The following is a 5,258-nucleotide window of genomic DNA, read 5'->3' as shown; positions in this document are numbered from 1 at the left end:
ACTTTTTAGACACCTTGGGCATCCTCTCCACAAATAGTTTGTTCCCTGATGGGAGACTTGGGATTTGAAAAATAAGAAAGTAATACATTTTATAAAGGCATAGTATTTACAAGTGGATCCAAAAAATATGTGGAAAAAGTAAATAAAAAGTTAAAAGGGATCTCATCTTCATAACTGAGATGAGGCATTTCGGGGGGGGGGGAGGGGGACATGTTTCCAGAGGTTAGCCCTTTGCAAGGGAAAACCTTCTGAAATTTTTCCAGGGAAAACTGTAGAAAGCTATTTAGGCAGGGCTGTTTTTTGTTTGGAAACCCTCAAGTGACTCCAGATACACATGTATGATTTTCAAAATTAAAAAAAAAAAATGTATGCCTTATTAAGGGTTTTTCCCTCCATAATATGTAATAACATGTATTTTCAGAGAAAATAAACATCCAAAAAGAATTTAAAAGAGGATTGTTTGGCCTTGGAAAATAAATTGATTTAATTAAGCGCCTTAATACTAATCTGAATTTCAGTTTATTCAGCAAATATTTATTGAGGATATGATCTAGTACAAGGCACTATTGACCACATCTGCCCTCCCAGGCATCCCAGGTAACTATGCCAAAAGCCAAAATGACCCAGGGAGAAATCTCTGCCTAGTGAAAGGCTTAGCAAATTGTAGGAGAAATGGAGATGCAAAAGAAATGCAACACTCGTAGTACCCCAAGTCTTTAAAAGCACTCTGGGGGAACATAGGCAGGTAAATGCAGGTGTTAAATCACATCACAGGAGCTGCCAGTGTGGGCAGAGGTGGAGCCCCAAGATGGACCTGGACACAAAATGTATCCTGAGTTCTCAGCAATATTGGATTCTTGTGTAAAATTCCAGGTGGTTGAGGGTGAGTCCCCTGGGAAGGGGATAGAGAGGGGAGGGGGGTATTGTTCTACCTGGTTCTGGGGGCTCTGCTGCAGCAGTTTCAGTGAATAGGGGGAGAGGGAGCCTTGCAGAACCCCACAAGATGGAAGGCATGACAGCTGCACCCCAAAATCCTCCTAAGGACTTACACTCACACAGAGTCCAGACCACTTCATTTGGTGAAAGCAGAAAAATCATTTCTTTCTCCAGGTTCTTTTTATAGAGGAATCTCTTGCTTTCAGAAGTAGAAAAAGAAAGAAATCAGAACAAAGAGATTCTCACACTCTTAGCCCCTGCTCTCAGGGATGAAAACGCTGAGACGTCAGGGGCTAGTCAGGGGAGGGACAGGACTAGTCTGGTCTGTGAAAAGAACTAGGGGACAAAGGACTAGAGAGGCTGGTTAGCTCAGTTGGTTAGAGCGTGGTGTTAGTAACACCAAGGTCAAGGGTTCGGAACCCCACACCAGCCAGCTGCTAGGACAGAGAGACGGAATCTCTTCATGGCTTTCCCACCAGTGTTAACCCTTTCCGTATTGGTTTTTGGTTTTCCAAATCCTTTTAGGGTTAACAAGTCATTTAAAATTGTCCCCAAGCTTTAAGTTGCTTTCAGTGCATGCAGCAGCTAAAACCCCAATTAACACTCTATTTATGCAGAAGCAACTCACTGGATCCTCAGTAAGTGATAAAGCCAAAGGTCTGAGTATTGAGCACAATATTTAAAGAAAAATAAGCCCGTTTTCCACAGAGACAGTCGATCCACCCCTGTAAAATATTCTCTGGAAATTCTCAAGAGCACAGACATGGGATGGGTACATGCAGCAGCAGTTCTCACAGGGTGGTCTGTGAGCCCACAGCACAAGCCTCACCTGGGGCTACACAGGAGTGTGAGTTCTCACGCCCCATCCCACACCATCGTCTCAGAAACTCTCGGATGGGCCCCCTAGTCTGTGTTTGGACAATCCCTCCACATGATTCCGAAGCACTATAAATCCAAGAACCACTTACTTATCTAGACTGAGTTAAAGGCAAAATGAGCTTACATAAGGTGGGGTGGAGAGGGCGGAAGGTAGCTAACAACCACAAACCAGAGATGCAGTGCAACAGTACACGGTCTGCAGGGTCAAGTTGCTGGACCAAACTACATTGTGTGTGTGTGTGTGTGTGTGTGTGTGTGTGTGTGTGTGTGTGTGTGTGTGTGTGTAAGTCACTTCTGGAAAGATTGTGTGCAGACCACACCTTCTTCTAATAAGACCTGGAAATTATTCATGTGTAAACAAACATGAGCCAGCCTTTACTAATTGTCTGGTTAAACCAAGAGCTTTCACATATTGACATTTCTAATTTAATCCTTCACTTAACCTTTATGAGGTAGTTACTGTTATCCCATTTATCAGACCAGGAAATTGAAATGCATAGAACTTAAGCAATCTGTCCAAGGTCCTCAGGCAAATAAGGACAAAGATGGAATTTGAACCTGTGTCTAACTCCAAAGTCTGTGTCATCCTCACTGCACAGAGCTATATGCCCAAATCTGCCTAGTTCATACATTTGGATTACTTAAAGCAAGGATCTGGCATTTTTTCATAAATATTGAGAAAAATATTGTTAGATAAAATAAGCTCCAAATTTTTGTAATGCAAAACAAAGGAACAAACAAAACAGAACCTGGTTTCTTATGGAAAAAAAGAAAGAAAAGAAAGGCAGCAGCTGCCATGTGAATGCCAAGGAAAGCAACAGGATTCACAGAACACATGCCAAGTAAGTGTGCATACATGGGTGTGTGCGTGTGTGTGTCCACATGTGTTGTGCATTGTGTGTGTGAGTATTTGGATGTGTGTCTGTGTGTCCGAGGTGTGTATGTGTGTGAGGTATGTATGTGTGTGTGCATATGTGTGTATATGTATTTGTGTTCACTGTATGTGTATGCACGTGCATGTGTGTAAGTGCACGTGTGTACATGTTTATATACCTGTATGTGTGTATGTGTGTTTAAAGTGTGTATGAGGTGTGTGTGCACATGTGTGTACTGCATGTGTATGTGCATGTCTGCATGTGTACATATGTTATGTGTGTGTGCATTGTGTGTGAGTGCACATGTGTATGTGTATGCATGCCTGTATGTGCATATGTGTGTTTAAAGTGTATATGAGCTGTACGTGTGCACATATGTGTGTATACTGCATGTGTATGTGTGTGCATGTGCATATGTATATGTATATGTGTTGTGTGTAAATGTGTGTGTATTGTGTACATGCACATGTGCATGTGTGAGGTGTGTGTGTACATGCTTGTGTGTGTGTGTGTGTGTGAATGTGTGTTTCCAGGGTAAGTGAAAGAGCAGGAATTTTCCTTTAGAGAGAAAATGAGGCTCAGTTTTTTTAAAGGTCGGTTCTAGTGCCATCCGTTGTTCACAGCCTGAGGACGTTTGGAAGGGGCTCAGGTCCGCTTGCACTCTGTGCTGGGAAACGGCGTGGGCAAGGCCCTGCTGGCAGCAAGCTGCAGAGCTGAGGCCACTGACCACAGCCCACCTGGCACTGCTCCACACCGTCACCACAGAAAATAAAGCAACCCAATGCCAGCCTCATACAGCTGGATGCACGGGAGAATCCTCAAGTTGTTCTGATCCAGTTTGCCTTACTTACTGAAAAACCACCAGAAGAAAGGACTTCCCCCAAGTTTCGTAGTTAACCACGGGCTTCTTGCTCCCTTTTGTGGAAGCCAAGTATGTCTTATGTGATAAAATAAACTCCAAGTGAGGTAAAACATCCAGTGTGAAAACTGAGCCTTGCACTATGCACATCTCATGGGAGAGCCCAGGGGTGGTCATTCTGACCACGCGGCCTTAGAACAAGGCCTTATGTCGGCTTGTCCCCGCATACAGAGCAGCGGCTGTGCTTACCCTAGGACTTTAAATAAAACCCTGACATTTTGACCTCACTTTTTCCTACTCATGATGAAGGACGACAATGAAGTAAATGGACTTTGGGTCTTTATTTCAGAGCTAGAGAGAGTGTGTGCCCACAGACCAGGCAGAGGGGACAGGGGTGCATGGTGGGCTTGGTCCCAGGGCACAGGAGGCAAACTCTTCCCACTTCACAGTTTCCTAAGGAACAGTGACCACAGACAACCATAATTCCGATAGCCTTCTGACACAACCGTGTGCCATTTCTGCAAAGGACACTGGGCAGAAGGGTGTGTGTGGCCCAGCATGAGCCCTTCTCCCCTGTGGGTAAAGGCACTTTAAGTCTTGTCTAATGCTGTTGATCAGTAGACCAACAACTACACGTGATGGCGTGAAGCCCAGACACCCAAGTTACAAGACAGTCATTGATCCGGGCATTTTTATTGACACAACATGTTTCATACACTAAAGCTTAGGTTTGGTTTTGTTTTTGTTTTTGTTTTTTTTAAGAAAAGAAAATAGATTCAGATGGTCACCATAGACTATGACTTTTATACCTCTCAGCATCTCCTTCTTGCCCCGATCAATTGCATGACCCACCTGTCATTTGGAAGTACCAACAAACAGGCACCTGACAAAGGCACTAACCCTCTCCCGCTAGGTCCTGTCCTCAAGCAGCAGGGTCCCTGGATTGATTCTGAGACCACCTTCACATGTGTGTGGTTGGTTATCAATTGGTTGACTGATAACCAACCACACACATGTATAAAAGGCAGCTGGTAGCCCTCGGATCGAGGTCTGGTGCTAGAGAATGTAGGTGCTCTCTGGGAGAGACTTGGTCTCACACAAAGACCAAAGTGACCGGCTCCACAAACTCTATGGTACAACCAACCAAATTAACAAAACTGGTTGTTTTTGAGTAACTAGAATAGCCTCATGGCAGGGCTAGTCTTAAAGATCTGCCACTGAAACACAGACCAGATGCACAGCCTGGGTCTTTAAGCAATAGGGTTGTAATCAATCAGCCCTGCTGATGACAAGAGAGCTAAAAATGTACTTGGCCACAAAAGTCGACACTGTTAGGCTGCTAAATGCTTACTTAGCATATCTGTTGTTCACTTTACAGGGCCAGTGGCTGCCTGCAAAGGAGAATTACATAAAACCCATAAATACGAGTCAGGTAATGGTCCTTAAACTTTAGTGATCCTCGGAATCATCTGAAGCATTTGATAAAACACAGATTGCTGGGCTCCAGAGTTCTTGGTGTATGACTTCTAGGAAAAGACCTGAGAATTATTTGCATTTCTAAGAAATGCCCAGGTGATGCTAATACAGCTAGTCTGGGGCCACACTATCAGCACCCCTGTGGTAGAGCGCTGGATTTTACTCCACTCCCTCCTGGCCCGACGCCCCTCTCATACCCCTTCCTGCATCCCTCTTTCCTGCTGCAGGGAGAG

The 5,258-nt window shown here is 44.4% G+C and overlaps 1 non-coding gene across 1 annotated transcript; it reads left to right on the top strand.

The window, feature by feature from the left end:
- The first annotated feature begins 1,294 nt into the window (after window positions 1-1,294).
- Window positions 1,295-1,369, top strand: TRNAT-AGU. The gene has a single exon. It is a non-coding gene; the product is annotated as a tRNA-Thr (tRNA).
- Window positions 1,370-5,258: the final 3,889 nt, after the last annotated feature.

This window comes from Galeopterus variegatus, unplaced genomic scaffold, assembly GCF_000696425.1.
Source record: "Galeopterus variegatus unplaced genomic scaffold, G_variegatus-3.0.2 Scaffold4344, whole genome shotgun sequence".
NCBI classification, from domain to species: Eukaryota; Metazoa; Chordata; class Mammalia; order Dermoptera; family Cynocephalidae; genus Galeopterus; species Galeopterus variegatus.
Note: the sequence above shows the minus strand (reverse complement) of the source record. Positions and strands in the feature narration are given on the sequence as shown.